The sequence below is a fragment of the Prionailurus bengalensis genome, chromosome E4 (assembly GCF_016509475.1).
Source record: "Prionailurus bengalensis isolate Pbe53 chromosome E4, Fcat_Pben_1.1_paternal_pri, whole genome shotgun sequence".
In the NCBI taxonomy this organism is placed as follows: Eukaryota; Metazoa; Chordata; class Mammalia; order Carnivora; family Felidae; genus Prionailurus; species Prionailurus bengalensis.
The window spans coordinates 30,732,928-30,747,952 of record NC_057360.1 but is presented as its reverse complement, the minus strand read 5'-3'; the positions used below and the strand labels follow the sequence as shown (position 1 = coordinate 30,747,952).

General features: G+C 49.5%; 1 long non-coding RNA gene across 4 annotated transcripts in view; it reads right to left on the bottom strand.

Annotated features, from left to right (window-relative positions):
- LOC122476529 overlaps positions 1 to 15,025 on the bottom strand; it is a 93,080-nt gene that overhangs the window by 39,094 nt on the left and 38,961 nt on the right. For all 4 annotated transcript variants that reach the window (XR_006295521.1, XR_006295520.1, XR_006295522.1 and 1 more), the window contains exons 3-4: positions 9,409 to 9,585; positions 917 to 1,003 (exon numbers count right to left, since the gene is read on the bottom strand). This is a non-coding gene — a long non-coding RNA (uncharacterized LOC122476529). The remainder of the gene's footprint in view (positions 1 to 916; positions 1,004 to 9,408; positions 9,586 to 15,025) is intronic.

The window sequence follows — 15,025 nt, the reverse complement described above, 5'->3', positions numbered from 1 at the left end:
TTTTCCTTTGCTGAAGCCCCTGTTTCTGTGTGCCATGGATTTCTCTTTCATGATGAGAATGGTTTCTGAGTCCTACATGTCTGAAAAGGTTATTCTTTAATTTTCCCCTCGCATTTGATTGATTTGGCTGAGCATAAGATTCTGGGTTGAAAATCATTTTCCTTCCGAATTTGGAAGGCATCCTTTCATTATTTTGTATCGGGTGCTTCCGGAGAGAAGTCTGATGCCCCTCTCACCGCCCCCCCCCCCCATTCCTTTGTCTCTTAAGTGTTTTTCTTTTTCTGGGGTTTCCCAGACATTCACTTTATCCTCCGTGTTTGAAAGTTTGATACTGACGGTCTCCGGTGTGGACAGTTTTTTTGTGAATCATGCTGGGCACCTTCTCCTGAGTTTTTAACCTTTCTTATCATATTTTAAATTTCCAAGAACTCTTTCTTCTCTGTTCCTTTTTCATGGAATTCTATTTCTGTCATATTTCCCCGAGGTTACTAATTTATAAGTTCTTTTCACACACACAAAAAAGTCAGGTTCTTCTGCTTGCTATATGCTATTTCCTCAGAGTTCACCCCCTGTTTTCCCCCCTGTTTTGACCTCTTTCATTTCAAATGTCTGGTGACCCTTCATATTTAAGAGAAAGACAGGGTTACAGTCCAGCTGACTTCATAGTAGGGTGACCAGATGGCTCGAAGGCTGTTTTACTGGAACTCCTCATACAACATTTTATGAAGGTCTTTTCCTAGGAGTAGGGGGTAGGGGGTGAGGAAGAAACTCAATCTACCCAGAGAAGAATATTCCAGCTGCCTGCATGGAAGGGAAGTGACACCTAGCTGCTGGGGTTCTGGGAGCAGGCAGGGAATCTGACGGCCCATCATTTATTTATAGTTTTTAATTAATCTCCCGGTTTCCAAGCTCCTACCTCCCTGTCACTTTCCGCGGGGACCAGTGTCCTGGAGTCCAGAGCACCTTCAGTTCAGCTTCTCCGGATAACAACTTCTGGTCTCTCCTGGGGAAAAAAGAGAGTCAGCCGTGGGTTCCTGCGTCCTAGCACTGCGCCTTGCTCCTGTCTTCTGTGGTACCCAGTGCCTTTAAAAACACCCAGACTTCGGAGGTTCTCTGGGGCTCCTTGGCCCACATGTCATCCTGTGCCCCTCCTGCCTCCGTGTGGATTGTCACTTTCTCAGCTCTACTCCATCAGAGACCACTCCACTACCCACCTGCCCATCTAGCAAATGTTTGTAGGTCTTCCCTCCCGGGCGGTCTTCTCATTCTGGCTCAATGCCTTTGTAAGGCCGCTGTTAGTGGTCGTTTGGGGGGAAAGGGTAAGTGAAGTGGGATCTAGGAGGCTGTATCAGTTATCCATTGTTAAATAACAAATCATCCCCAAAACTATTCAAATGACAATAGTTTTGGGGCACCTGTGTGGCTCAGTTGGTTAAGCATCCGACTCTTGATTTCAGCTCGAGTCATGATCTCACAGTTCATGAGTTCGAGCCCTACATCAGACTCTGTGCTGACAGCATGGAGCCTGCTTGGGATCCTCCCTCTTCCACTCTTTTTCTCTCAAAATAAAGAAACGCACATAAAAAAAATGGTAACAGCTGGGGCGCCCGGGTGGCTCAGTCAGTTAAGTGTCTGACTTTGGCTCAGGTCATGATCTCATGGTTCCTGAGTTCCAGCCCCGCATAGGACTCTGCGCTGACAGCTCAGAGCCTGAAGCCTGCTTTGGAGTTCTGTGTCTCCTTCTCTCTCTGCCCCTCCCCTGCTCACACTCTGTCTCTCTCTCTCTCCCTCTCTGTCTCTCAAAAAAATAAACATTAAAAAAAATTTTTTAATGACAATAGTTATACTGTTTTTCATGATTCTGTGGATTGATTGGGTGTTCATCTGCTGGTTTCACCTGGGCTCACTTGTGAAACTGCATTTAGCGAGTTGGTTGGGTTGGAAAACACAAGTTGGCCTTGTTCCTATGTCTGGTGGTTGGTGCTGGCTTTCGGCTGGGGTGCCTCAGTTCTCCTCCACTGGTCCCTCACCTTCTAATAGGCTAGACTAGCTTCCTTGAGGGGTGATCTCAGGGCAATGTTCCAAAAGGCTAAAGGCCTTCATTTCTTTATCTATAAAATGTGGTTTTGTGTATAATAAATGAAGACGTGTAAAATCCATACTTAGCACAATGTGTGACACAAAGCAAGTGTTCAATAGTAAGCGATTTTTCCGGGAAAACATCACATCTCCAATTAACTTAACCACTAAAAATGGAAACTGAGGAATAAGACTAATCTAAGTCTGAGCTCCTTATAGAAATAATCTTACAGGGCTGTCACGAGGGTCCAAAAAATTCAAACAGATAACGGATCGAGAAGAATGCCTGACACATCGCACATGTTCATTAGTGTTTTGTGTGTGTCTCTACTTTCTTAGGCGGAGGCACCAAGCATAGCCGGGCTCTGATAAGCAGCCACCAGCGAAGTGAGCTGGTTTGCACCTCGTCTGCGTTACGGACACTGCCAGTGTCGGCAGGTGGTCCACGTGTCCTGAGGCCCACGTGAATGCTCCAGGCCACCCTCTGGGTTCCAGTGCATCAAGAAAACCCCTCACACCACACCCAGGAGCAGGCAGAGAAGGGGCAGCCTTGTCTAGCCACTTGCAGTGACTTCTGCTCAAGGAGGACACCCTGACAGATGCTTTCTTATTCCACGCTACTGCCCGCTAGAGTCAACTTCTAGGGCTAGACCTTCTCTGCACATGGTGTTGTATAGTTTTTAAGGGGAAAAAAAAATCCCAGCAGAACTGCAACGCCTCAGCTAATTCTTCCTCTCTCTGAAGTTTAATTCTAGACCATCTTCCTCCTCTGGGATTCAAAGGTCTCAGAGAGAAGAGGGTTCACCCAAACTCTTGACATATTTGCCGCAGACCTATTCCTGGGGAGGGTTGTGCAACACCCTTGGAGAGGGGTCAGAGAGCGGCCTGGAGCCTGACTCAAAAACATCCTGGGAAATTCGGTGGCAAGCAGAGATTTCTGGAGCCTGTCACGCCCCCTGTGAGGTCTCTGTAAACCCAGCACAGGCACCACCTTTCCCTAAATGGAGGGCTGTCCCTCCACCCCTCCCTCCACCCCCCCTCATCACTGGTCAGTGCTGACCCTCTAGTGAGGGCCTGGGGAGGTAGCCAGGCCCGGGACAGCTGGGGCCAGGGTCCCCCAGTTAGCTGGTCTCTGCAGAGGGCCCCTTCCCCATGCCTCTCACCACAGGGATTCGGTGACTCACTCTGAAGAAGGCACATAAATTTCTTCCTAATAACACACTTGTCACTGAACCATTCCAACAATTTGGCATGGCAAGAGATCCGGCTCCAGGCAGCAGGGCGGGTAAGTCATATTCTGTTTATAAAGTGTTTCCCGCCGAGGGCTGGAGAGGGGCGAGGACCACCAAGCCCATGTCGCACATTCCCTGCACAGCTGGAATGATTATGTCCATTTTACAGGTGAGGGACGTAGTGACTCAGCCCCTCAGGCCCCGTGGGACAGACTCTGCTCCTCACCCCCAGCAGGCAGCACTGGGGAGGGGCTGTGATGGTTGAGAGCTCGGGTTTGAACCCTGGCTCTGCCACTTCTATCTGAGCCGGGCCACCTTCGACGGGTTCCTCCATCCACCCAGCCTCCCCGTTGCTCATCTGCGATATGGGCACGAGACATAATTCGTGAGGCTTCTGTAAAGACGCAGTGAGGTACGTAAGGTAGAGAACTTTCAGTGTGGCACCAGCATGCAGCGAGTGTTCTCAAGTGCAGCTGTTGGCATTACGGACTCCAGTCAAGTGTCACGTGCCCCCCTCTGGCTCATGACCACCCCACTGGGCTTCGGGTTGTCCCCTCCTTCGGCACTCCACCCTCTCCTGCTCTATCGTGAGTGAAGACAGGTGGCCACTCCTATATTATATTACTTAATACTCTACTAGGATTTGAGGGAGGTGGTATTATCCACATTGACAGGGGTAGAAACTGAGGCCGGGTGAGTTTGGGTGACTTCCTCGAGACCACCACTAGGGGCGTGACAGAGCCAGGATTTGAGTTCACTCTTCCAACAGAGCAGCTCCCAGGGGAAGCCTGCGATCAAGGACCAGCTGCACATGGGAAGTTCCCAACACAGCCGAGTATTTTTGTTCCTGCATTCTTCCCAGGCAGTTTACTCTCTGGACTCTGGACAGTTGCCAAGGAGGTGTGAACAAGAAGGCAGAAAGAGGACGTCCTTCGGAGGGTGCAATGAGGCAACAGGCCTGTCATTTACTGAGCCCTTGCTATGTGCCCTCCATGCTGTCAGCTGTATGTGTCCGTTAATTCACATACACTCCCGTGAAGCGGGCCTAGTGCAGCTCCTACCGTAGAGGGGAAAATGAGGCACAGAGTGGTCAGGTCACTTGTCCCAACCTGCACCTGTGTGTCCACCTGTGCTGTTAATCTCTCCACCTGCTGCCTCCCATCAGGGTGGCATAAAGTTGGGCCACGGCACTCAGTTTTGGAAACCACATCCAGGGTGAAGGACCACCACCCACGACCATGGGCAGAAGGGCCAGGTCCTGAGTCCCTTCAGGCCTCTCACTAAGCATCCTCGAGTTTCTGTGTGCTGGGGGGAGAAGGGGGATCAGTGAGGGGCATCTCCGCTGCTTCCATACATGGGCGGGGGACAGAGGGGGCTTCGGCCCGGGCAGCATTCTCCTCAAAGCTACTACCTCAAAGCTACTTCTGTGAGTCTGCAATGGAGACAGACTGCATTAAACAGAAAGGCAGGCCCCGGGGGCCCACAGGGTCCTCTGGCTCTCCCCTGACGAACCTTGTCCCACCCCACCTCCCCGAGGAGGCGGGGGGGGGGCCCTCTCTCTGAGAGCGGGGGCTCCGCCTCGCCCTGCTCTGCACCTCCATCGCCCAGCACCGTGCCTAGCCCTCAGCAGGCATTTGTTGACTGGCTGACGGATGAATGGCTGGCTGACAAAAATCACTGCCAGCCCCAGTGATAAACAGAACCAGTGTGGCAGGAATTTGCTGGGTTGTTGAAGGGTGAGGGATCCAGATGGCTCCCCAGACAGCTGTGGTGTGGAGAGCCGAGGCGGGGCGGCACAGGCAGGCTGGACGGAAGGAACCACAGACTCCAATGGCACTGGTTCAAGTGGGTTGAGGGCTGGCCGCCAACCACACAGAGCAACAGGCTGGCCAACTGTGTCCTGGGCCTGTGTCGCACGGTATCAGGGCTGCTTCAGGGCGTCTGCCCTCAGCACTGACTGCCTCCCCTGCCGTCACTGACACGCAGAGCCCTCCACGGGTAGGGGCTGGGAGGCAAGGGAAATCATCTGGACTGGCAGTCTCTAGATCAAGTTGGATCCCCCCGCCCGGCTAGGCAGGTGACCTTGGGCCTGTCTCTCCGTCTGTGGCTTCTTCCCTCACACCTCACCATCTATACAATGGAGATGTGTCTACCCCACAGGACATGCTGTGAATGAGAGAGCCCAGAACTTGACTAGTCCTTTCCCCACCCACCCTCATCATAGCGGAAGACCCTGAGTCTGCGGAGAAGCCACATCCCTCAGGCGTCTCCTCAAGCGAGGACTTTCCACATCCGCAGCTCAGAGCCCAGGGCTTCTCCAAATTCCTCACCTCCTCCCTGCCCGCCCTCCAGCCCCAGAAGTGGGCTTCCCTGTGGAGCAGTCCCTGACACAGAAAAGGAAACAATTAGCATAATCACTAATTCAATTCTCTCCACTCTCTTCTCTGTGAAAATAATTTGCTCCTCTAACAGCCACCAGGCCAGGGAGCCGGTGAGGCTCAGGGAATTATGGAGTCTCGAGCTAATTAAGTGGAAGCCACTCTCCCCGCTCCAGGGAACCAGGCTCTGGGCTCCTGCTGCTCTGAACATATCACATTAAACTCAAAAGCAGCCTCTGGAAAATGTGAAGAAGGCATGGACGGATGTGAATGACAAAGATGATCCATCAGAGGGTTGGAAAATGAGGCGGATGTGAGATTAAAGGTTAAGGCAATTGAAGTCTTTAGCCCAGAGGGGAAAGAAATGAGAGGCAGGCAGCCTTACCATCCCTTCCTGGGTTGTAGAAAGAATATTCCCCTTGGTTCTTTCCCTCCTCCAGCCTGTGTTCTCTGGTCCTCACTCCCTTTACCACACTCATCTTGGTGTTCTATTTACTTGTCAGTTCACTTTGACCTTTACTGAGCCCCTACTCTGTGCCAGATAGCTTGTCAGGTTCTGGAGATGAGAAGACAGAGTCTCTGCTTTGCACGTCAGGTGGGAGAAATGGATCCATACCACCTGTGCTGTGGGACCCCAACCACCCGTACTACGGGACGCGGAGTGGGAGGGGGGGGCTATAGGGCTGTGGGGCCTGTCTCAGACCTCAGAGGTAGGAAGGACCAAGGCCAGGTGCTATGGGAGCTCAGGGGAGAAGTGGCCACTCAGCCCTGTCCTGGCTTCAGGAATGGCTTCCTGCAGGAGATGATGCCCAAATGGAATCTTGAAGGATGAATCAGTGAATCAGGTGAGGCAAAGGGGGGAAGGGTATCATGGGCAGCAGAAGCAGCCGGGCAAAGGCCCAGGACATAAAATGCAGAGTGTATACAGGCAATGACAAACGGTTGGACTTTACCGAAGTAAAAAGTAGAGACTGATAATGGTCGGACCCATGGCCAGAGTGCCAGCCAGGGCCCAGATCCCAAGGCCCTGAATCCTGTGGGAATGTGGCTTTATCCAGAAGCAGCACTACTCAGAGTGTTTGGAATAGCACAGGGTACGTGCAGTATTGATAGACATCCCTCCAACCCAAATAAAAGGTGCTTCTTTGTCAAATACGTTGCACGATGTTGAGTTAAACCAGTGGCTCTCAACTGAAGGGCCCTTTGCAAAAGGGGACATATGACAACGTGTGCCGATGGTTTCAGCTGTCTTAATTCAAGGTGGGGGCGCGACTGGCATCTTGTGGGTGGAGGCCTGGGGTGCCACTCATCGTCCCACAGTGCATGAGACAGCCCCTACAAAAACCTCTGCCCCACCCCCACCCAGGGTTTCCACAGCCTGTAAACAGGCCCCGCCGGGTCATCCTCTCTGCCCTGTCGTGGTCTGTTGGCTGGCTGGTCTGCCCACTGCACTGTATGGGTCTGAATGTCTGCATAGCCAGTATTTTGGGGAGGGAGGAGGAGAACACCTGGGAGAAGAGGGTGTTTTAGGGTTGGGTGGAGAGGGTGGCTGTGGGTGGAGCCTGGCTCATGGGGGCTACCCCTGGTGGCGGGGTTGGTGGGTGATTCTAGGGGGTCCTTCCATCCCAGCAGCTCTAACTGACAGCTGCTGGGGGTGTGGGAATCAGACGCAGCCCTGAGGAGCTGGCCAGATCGGAGTCAGGGATGTGTTCTGTGCTGGGCACAAGGGGGGCACTCGAATGAGTATGCCCTATGGCCGGGTTTTCCTTCCCTGTTTTATTTTTCTCCCTAGCTCCTTTTAGCCTGTTTTTCAGTTTATTTGCCTGTCTCTTCTCCTCACTCCCTTCCCCACCTTATGCGAACGTTGGCCGCATAAAGCAGGGTGTTTTGTCTTTATTGTTCATTGCTTTATTCCCAGGATCTAGAACAGTGCCTGGCACATAGTATGTGCTCAATTAAAATGTGCAGAAGCAATGAATGTCTGAATGCACCCTCCCCCCCTGCCCCCGCCCCCAGCTATACAACTCAGAGTGCCTGAGTGCTGACACCCGTCTACCACATGTGATTCCTCCCCTTCAGCAGCAGCAGGAAACGGGGGAAGTCCCAGGGAGCCTACCTCCTAAACCATGAAGAATCTGCTCATTGTTTATGATTTTAATTCCAAAACTGCTTTGGGGGAAGACGTGGGGGCTTCACACGCACACCCTAGATATTCCCCGAAAAATCTGGAATTATGGACTAACCATTAGCTGAGGGAGGACAGAGCAGGCCAGGATGATGCAAAAGCCCAAGCAAGCTGGCAGCCAAATGAAGTTATAGCCAGTTGACAGGACAATGGCATGAACAAAGGCCTCACTGCCTCCTGGATCGGTTGCCAAGCATTGTGACACAGGGCTAATCGCATCTGAGCACACCGTGCAGCACAGGAGTGGCCTCGGGGCTGGCAGGGCTCCAGTCACTGCCACCTTGCCTGAAGAAGCCCATTCATCACAGTGCGGGGCCAACAGGGTGCACCCTAATTACACACAGGGAGCGAGGACCAAAGTGGGGAGAGCAAGTGCCTACTGGTCCCCTTGGAAACAAATGCAAGAAAATAAAAAGCCATGGGTGGAAGTAGATGTTTGAGTATAGCCAGGGTTGCCGGGGAATTCCGTGTCCATGGGGGGCTGTTTACCTCCAAGGCTGTGGCCCTGGGGGCTTTGGTTAAGCTCGGGCTCATGTCCTTGTCTGTGGGCAAAGATTTTAGAAACCTGGGCTCAAATCCCGGCGAGCCCTCCAAACTGGGGTTTCAGGCTGCAGTGGCCAGAAACCTGGTGCGCATTTTGAGCTCTGTGGCCCCAGGCAAGTCCATCCATAAGAGGTGTGGATGCACAGAGAGCATTTATCTGCTCTGCTAACCTAACAGGTTGATTGGGAAAATTAAAACCATGGGGCCAAAGGAAAGGCCTAGGGAATCATAAGGCCTGGAGTTCAGGAAGGCGTGGAGGGATGCAGCCATGTTCCCCACCTGCCCCAGGGAGGGGAATGTGCCTAGGAGACAACAGCCAACCCCTTGAGGGTGACCTTTAGTTACCTGTGGAAACCAACTGGATTTTCATGGTACACCCGTCATCTGCAGGGGAGATGCCTTTTCAGAGCTCGGGGTGGTTCTTAGAATTGCATTTAAGGCTCCTTGATGGACAACGTGGTGGAGGCCCGTAGGCACACAGTTCATCTGGGTTATTCTGAATGATTACTTTAGGCAGATAAATTTATAATCAGCTCATAATCACATGGCATTTTCCATTTTGTAAAGTTCATACAAATTTAATCTTAAACTAACACCAAAAGATTGGCATTGTTATGCTTATTTTACAAAGCATAATTTTAAAGGATCAGAGAGGGTGGGTGAATTTCCTAAAGCCACACAGCCAGTGTGTATCAGAGACAGGCTTTGAGTCCAGGCTTCTGATGGCAGGTTAGTTTGGTGCCCGCCGTATAGACACAACTGTCTTTCCTTCCGGAGTGTCCTCTTCTCCTTCTTTTTTAGGATCTTTCATTTGGGGCCCACTTTTGTTGTTTGCATTGCTTAACCACCTTCCCTGACAAATCTAACCAGAACACTCTTTCTGAAGGGGACAGTCTGGAACACAGAATTCTCCCTGGGAAAAGCCGAGCCTGGGCAACTTTCTGAGCAGGTGCTATTCCACTGGGGTACTGAGCATGCCAGGGCACCTTACCTCATGTGCACCACACTGCCCTGAGGACTGCAGACACGACTATTCCAACAGCTACCGTCGCTGAGAAGATGGCAACAGTAGGTCTCCCAGGCACGAGATGATGGACACTCTTTCTCCTTAAAATAACTCCAGTGCATCTACTCCCCTGTGGAGAGCTCGTGTCTGGGTTTTGGAACACTGGGAATAAAACAGACAGAAGAGAACTTTAGTTTATAATAAAAATTATTGTGCTGTCTGGTTTTTAAATGACATTTCACATATTACCAACCATGCTCACATTGTTACCACACGTAATCCTTACAATAGCCCTGTGAGTGGAGTTATAACCCTTGGAGGTATTATAATTCGCATTTTAAAGACTGAGGACACCGAGGCTTAAAGGGGCATAGATTACTTGTCCAAAGTCACAGGGCTGATAAATGGTACAGATGGACCAAAGACCTGGTTCTTCTGCCCACAAGTTCAGGGCTTTACACAGATGGCAACATTTTTTTTTTACTTTCCATGGGTGAGAAGTTCATTAACAGTAAATTCAAAGGTTGATTAGAGCTAGGCACTTCTAATGGGGATCCCTTTAAATTCCTTGTAATATTATTACTTACCTCTTCCCCAAGAATCATAAAATCAGGCTAATGATACCTAATCAACACCCGTCACAGACCCACGATCCGGTTTCTTAGCAGGTGTTATATGGGGACAGAAGGCCATGGATTAAGAAACTCATCAGTCATTGCTTGAGGTTTGGTGCGTGGGCGCTGCCTGGGATTCTGCCTTTAGAGATTTCAGCCCAGCTAGTGTTACTTCAACAAGTATTCACAGAGCAGCACCAGGTTTCTTGCCTGGATGCCCACAAAACTGAGGATAAATGTGTATCACAGTCTGTCTTTGAGGAGTTTACAATTTGGTAGGAAGGTGAGATTTGTTATGAAATTTTGAATGGCAACGTACAAACCAGAATGGAATTAAATGTGCATCTGTCTGATACGCAGCCTGAGAAGGCTTCATGAGGGAAGTAGGGCTTGAGTGGGTCTCAAGAATAGGTAGGACTTGGAAGGGGAAGAGGAGGAAGGTTTTCCACTCTGGTTGAGGATAAAGTACCAACAGCAGATGGGGTGTGGGGGATGCATGGCTCCTAGCACTCTGGCCACTGTGCACACGTCACCTGAGTCATGGGAGAGCCAGGTTTTAATCTCTGAGCCTTTGTACCTGCCATTTCCTCTTCTGAAAAGACCTTTTCTCCCTTGCTTTCTTGTTCCTGTCTCTTATGCCCCATCTACCTGTCAACACTGGTCAGTTCAACCTCCCTTCTGTTATGAGACCACCTCCAACCCCCCTGCAGTGCTTTGCCTTCCTTTTCATGGCCCTGACCATGTGGCATGATAATGTGTTTGTAAGTCTGTGATGCTTGAGAACGAGGATTCCCTTCTCTGATTAATTTTTGCATGGCCATTTATTGAACAAATACAAATGAAAGATGGAAATGCAGATCGAATGAGTGAATCTGCAAGAAGAATCCTGCTACGGGACCATACGGGCTGACACCCAGAACCAGTGGGACCCTGGGCCATTGCATGTATGATGTCTAATAAGTCTGAATTAATGATTCTTCACTGAATGAATTTGCTAGATTGACTGAGTTTTATATATACATCATGATGAAAATCCACTATCACTATTCAGATAACCTGGTTGATGTTTTTGTTTTGACCTTATTTCCTTAAAGTCCATGAGGCTAAGACCTGAAGGATTAGTAGGCTTAAATCCAGGGAAGGGTCAAAGCAGGCAGAGCCCCCAGGCAGAGGCCGGAGGGAAGGGAGACTGAGGGCTGAGCTCAGAATTTAGCAACAGCCAGCAGGTGACAGGCAGAGCCTGGAAAGGCAAGAGAGGGGCTGGAGAAGTGAGCAGGAGCCAGACCAGGAAAGGAATCCAACTCATTCCTGAGGACAATGGGGCGCAATTAGACCTTTAAGCAGGGCGTGTTATAGGATTATTAGTTTTTCTTTTTTTTTTTTTTCTTTTTTAAAAGACAGAGAGAGAAGAGAGAGCGCGTGCACGCCTACAGCAGGGGAGGGGCAGAGAGAGAGAGAGAGAGAGAGAGAGAAAGAGAGAACCAGAATCCAAAGCAGGCTCCAGGCTCCAGTCTCTGAGCTGTCAGCACAGAGCCTGATGTGGAGCTTGAACCCATGAACTGCAAGATCGTGACCTGAGCCAAAGTCAGCCGCTCAACCGACTGAGCCACCCAGGCGCCACCTAGTTTTTGTTTTAAAAAAAGAGGACCCCGACTGAAATGGAGAGAGTGCACCAAGGCAGAGCAAGACTTAGGACCCAGAAGACTGGATTTCAGGATGCTACAGCGACCTGACTGTGAGCTGAGGAGGCTGTACTGGGGGTTGGCTGTGGGGATGGAGAATAGCAGACGGGTTTGTGAGCTGGACAAGCGACAGCCTGGCCTGGCAGGGGGCAAGGGGTGCTGGTGACGCAGGTACAGGATGAGAATGCTAAGGAATGTGGCTCAGGAAGCCAGGTGGATCCCAGCTGAGATGAGGGACTCTGGAGGAAAGGTACATTTGGGCTGTGAGGGATGAAAGAATGCGTTATTTCCAGAATTTGTCTATACAAAGGCTTTGCTCTCAGTCTAAATTGTACGCTATAGAGAGACGTAGCTATACAGAGATATTGATATATTATGCTTTCTCAATTAACATATACTTTCCTATGTTATTACAGATGCTTCCTAAACATTATTTTTAATGAGGAACAAACTGAATAAATAAGAAAACTGTCAGGGAAAGTGAGTCTTGAGGGTTTCCCGTGTTATACAGATGCAAGCACAGGCCAGCAGCCCAACCAACAGACCTTCCAGGACGGCCTGTTCTCCCCACAGTGAGTGACACAAAGAACACAAAGAGAGCCGACAGTTACACCCAGAAGGCCCTGGGAGGCTCTGCACCAGCCAGGGCGAAGTCTCCATCACAGGCACATAGCCTGCAAAAGGTACAAGGGACCCAGAGAGCAGTCTTGGGCTCAGCAGATGAGGGGAAGATCCAGGACGTGAAAGTCTGAAGAAAACACCTGGAGGAAGCTCAGAGGAGAAAACGAGACTGTGTCTCTGAGGGCATTTTGTAATCTCAGAAGCTGAATACAAGTTTAAGGGGCTATCATTCATTATTACTCACATTCAGAATCACCAGTTCAAAACCGACGGAAGCTTTCCTAATGTTCATCTATAAAACAGCAGGGGTACAAAGGAGACTTTTCGCTACACTTCCCTTTTGCATCTTTTGACTCATTCAACAGTAATTTTAAAAATTACATCTATGGGGCGCCTGGGTGGCGCAGTCGGTTAAGTGTCCGACTTCAGCCAGGTCACGATCTCACGGTCCGTGAGTTCGAGCCCCGCGTCGGGCTCTGGGCTGATGATGGCTCAGAGCCTGGAGCCTGTTTCCGATTCTGTGTCTCCCTCTCTCTCTGCCCCTCCCCCGTTCATGCTCTGTCTCTCTCTGTCCCAAAAATAAATAAACGTTGAAAAAAAAAATTACATCTATGCAAACCAATTTTGTCTGTTTATTAGCAGTAGTGATGGAGAAACAAGTCAGGTCAGGAGAAACAAGTCAGGATTTTTCGACTTGTCCCGAAAGAAGTCATATAAAGAAAGGTAAGGGCTGCATCTCACAGTGGCTTTGTTCATTTGAAAAGCATAATGCCCATTCTGAGAATAACATTAAATAATCACATGCTGAGTTAAGACAAAATGAGCCACAATAGCTTTAGGGGAGAAGGGCATGGCATTAATGTACAGGACTTACATTCCAGTTGGGCTAACCCTCTTGGTGCCTCAGTTTGTTGACCTGTAGAATGGGTATAACAAAACCTACCATGAAGAACCATTATGAGACTCAACTAGGATAACTTCTGCGAAGGCAGCTAGAACGAATGACCTGCAACTCTATCCATGTCCGTTCATCGAATCTTAGAAATAACAATTTTGCGTGATTATTTTTTATTACATAGTAAGTTGTTTCTGGAAATAAGCAGTGTAGGGCTAGGATGGGGTGACCAACCCTAGGTGAGGGTTCAGGTTTGCCCATGACTGTTCCTGTTTTATATCAAAATCCTATAACTCAGAAAATCCCTCACTCCTGAGCAAACCAAGAGGTTGGCCAACCTAGCAATAATGGTCATCAATGATGCCATCCAGAACCAAGTTATAGGGGCACATGGGTGGCTCAGTCGGTTAAGCATCCGACTTCAGCTCAGGTCATGATCTCATGGTTCCTGAGTTCCAGCCCCATGTCAGGCTCTGTGCTGATAGCTCAGAGCCTGGAGCCGCCTTTGGATTCTGTGTCTCCCTCTCTCTCTGCCCTTCCCTTACTCGCTCTCTCTCTCTCTCTCTCTCTCTCTCAAAAATAAATAAACCTTAAAAAAATTTAAAAAGAAGAACCAAGTTACATTCTTTCTTTCTTGTTTTGGTTTTTTTTTTTAACTTGGCCCTTCTGACTGTTGATTATTGCCTCATGGTTGCAAGATGGCTATTGCAGTTCCAGTCATCATGTCTGCATTCCAGGTAAGAAGAAAAGGGAATTGGCAAAATGGTCAAAGGCTCCTCTTAGAGAGGTCTGCCTTATTCTGGAAAGAAAGCTTTCCTTGAAGACTTGCACTTATACTTCATCGGTGAGCACTGTTTCACAAGGCCACTTCCATCTGTGAGAGTAGCTGGGAAAACTGAGTACAGTTGACCTTTGAACAATGTGGGGATCAGGGGCACAAAGTCCCTGTGCAGTGGAAAATCCATGTATAACTGTGATACCCTAAAAACCTCACCTCTACTGTTGACGAGAAGGCTTATCATTAACATAAACAGTAAATCAATATGCATTTTTTAAAGTTTATTTATTTATCTTGACAGAGACAGAGATAGTGTGAGTGCAGGAGGGGCAGAGAGACAGGGAGAGAGAGAATCTGGCAGTGCAGAGTCCGATATGGGGCTTGAACTCATGAAACCGAGAGATCACGAGCTGAGCCGAAACCAAGAGTCAGACCCTTAACTGACTGAGCCACCCAGGCACCCCAATCAATATGCATTGTATAGGTTATATTATTACATACTCTATTAATAAAGCAAGCTAGAGAAAAGAAAATGTTACGAAGAAAATCATAAGAGAAAAAACTCTTACGGTACCGTATTGTAAAAATCCGTGCACCAGTGGACTCATGCAGTTCAAGCCTATATTGTTCAGGGTTCAACTGTATTAAGTTTCCAATCTCCCCCCAAAAGAGAAGGCCAGGGGAAGAAGTCATAAAACCCTCTGGGTGGGCAATCCATAGTGTCCGCTACAACCCCCTTTATTACACCCAGCCAGTGCTGGGCACCTGCTATATAGACATTGTGCTCAGATCCGCAAAGGGCGGGAAGACGAATGACGTAGGGCCCTCACGCCAGGTAAGCTCATGATCTGGCACAGCCTGACATAAGACAAGGGGGGATATGTCAGAAGGCGGCCCTGACAGAGCGGGAAGCGTGTTGGCAAATCTGGCCCAAGATGCAGGGGGGAATGACAAGGCTGGTGGATTAGCCAGGCAACAATGAACATGATGTATTTTCCAAGTGAGGATAAAC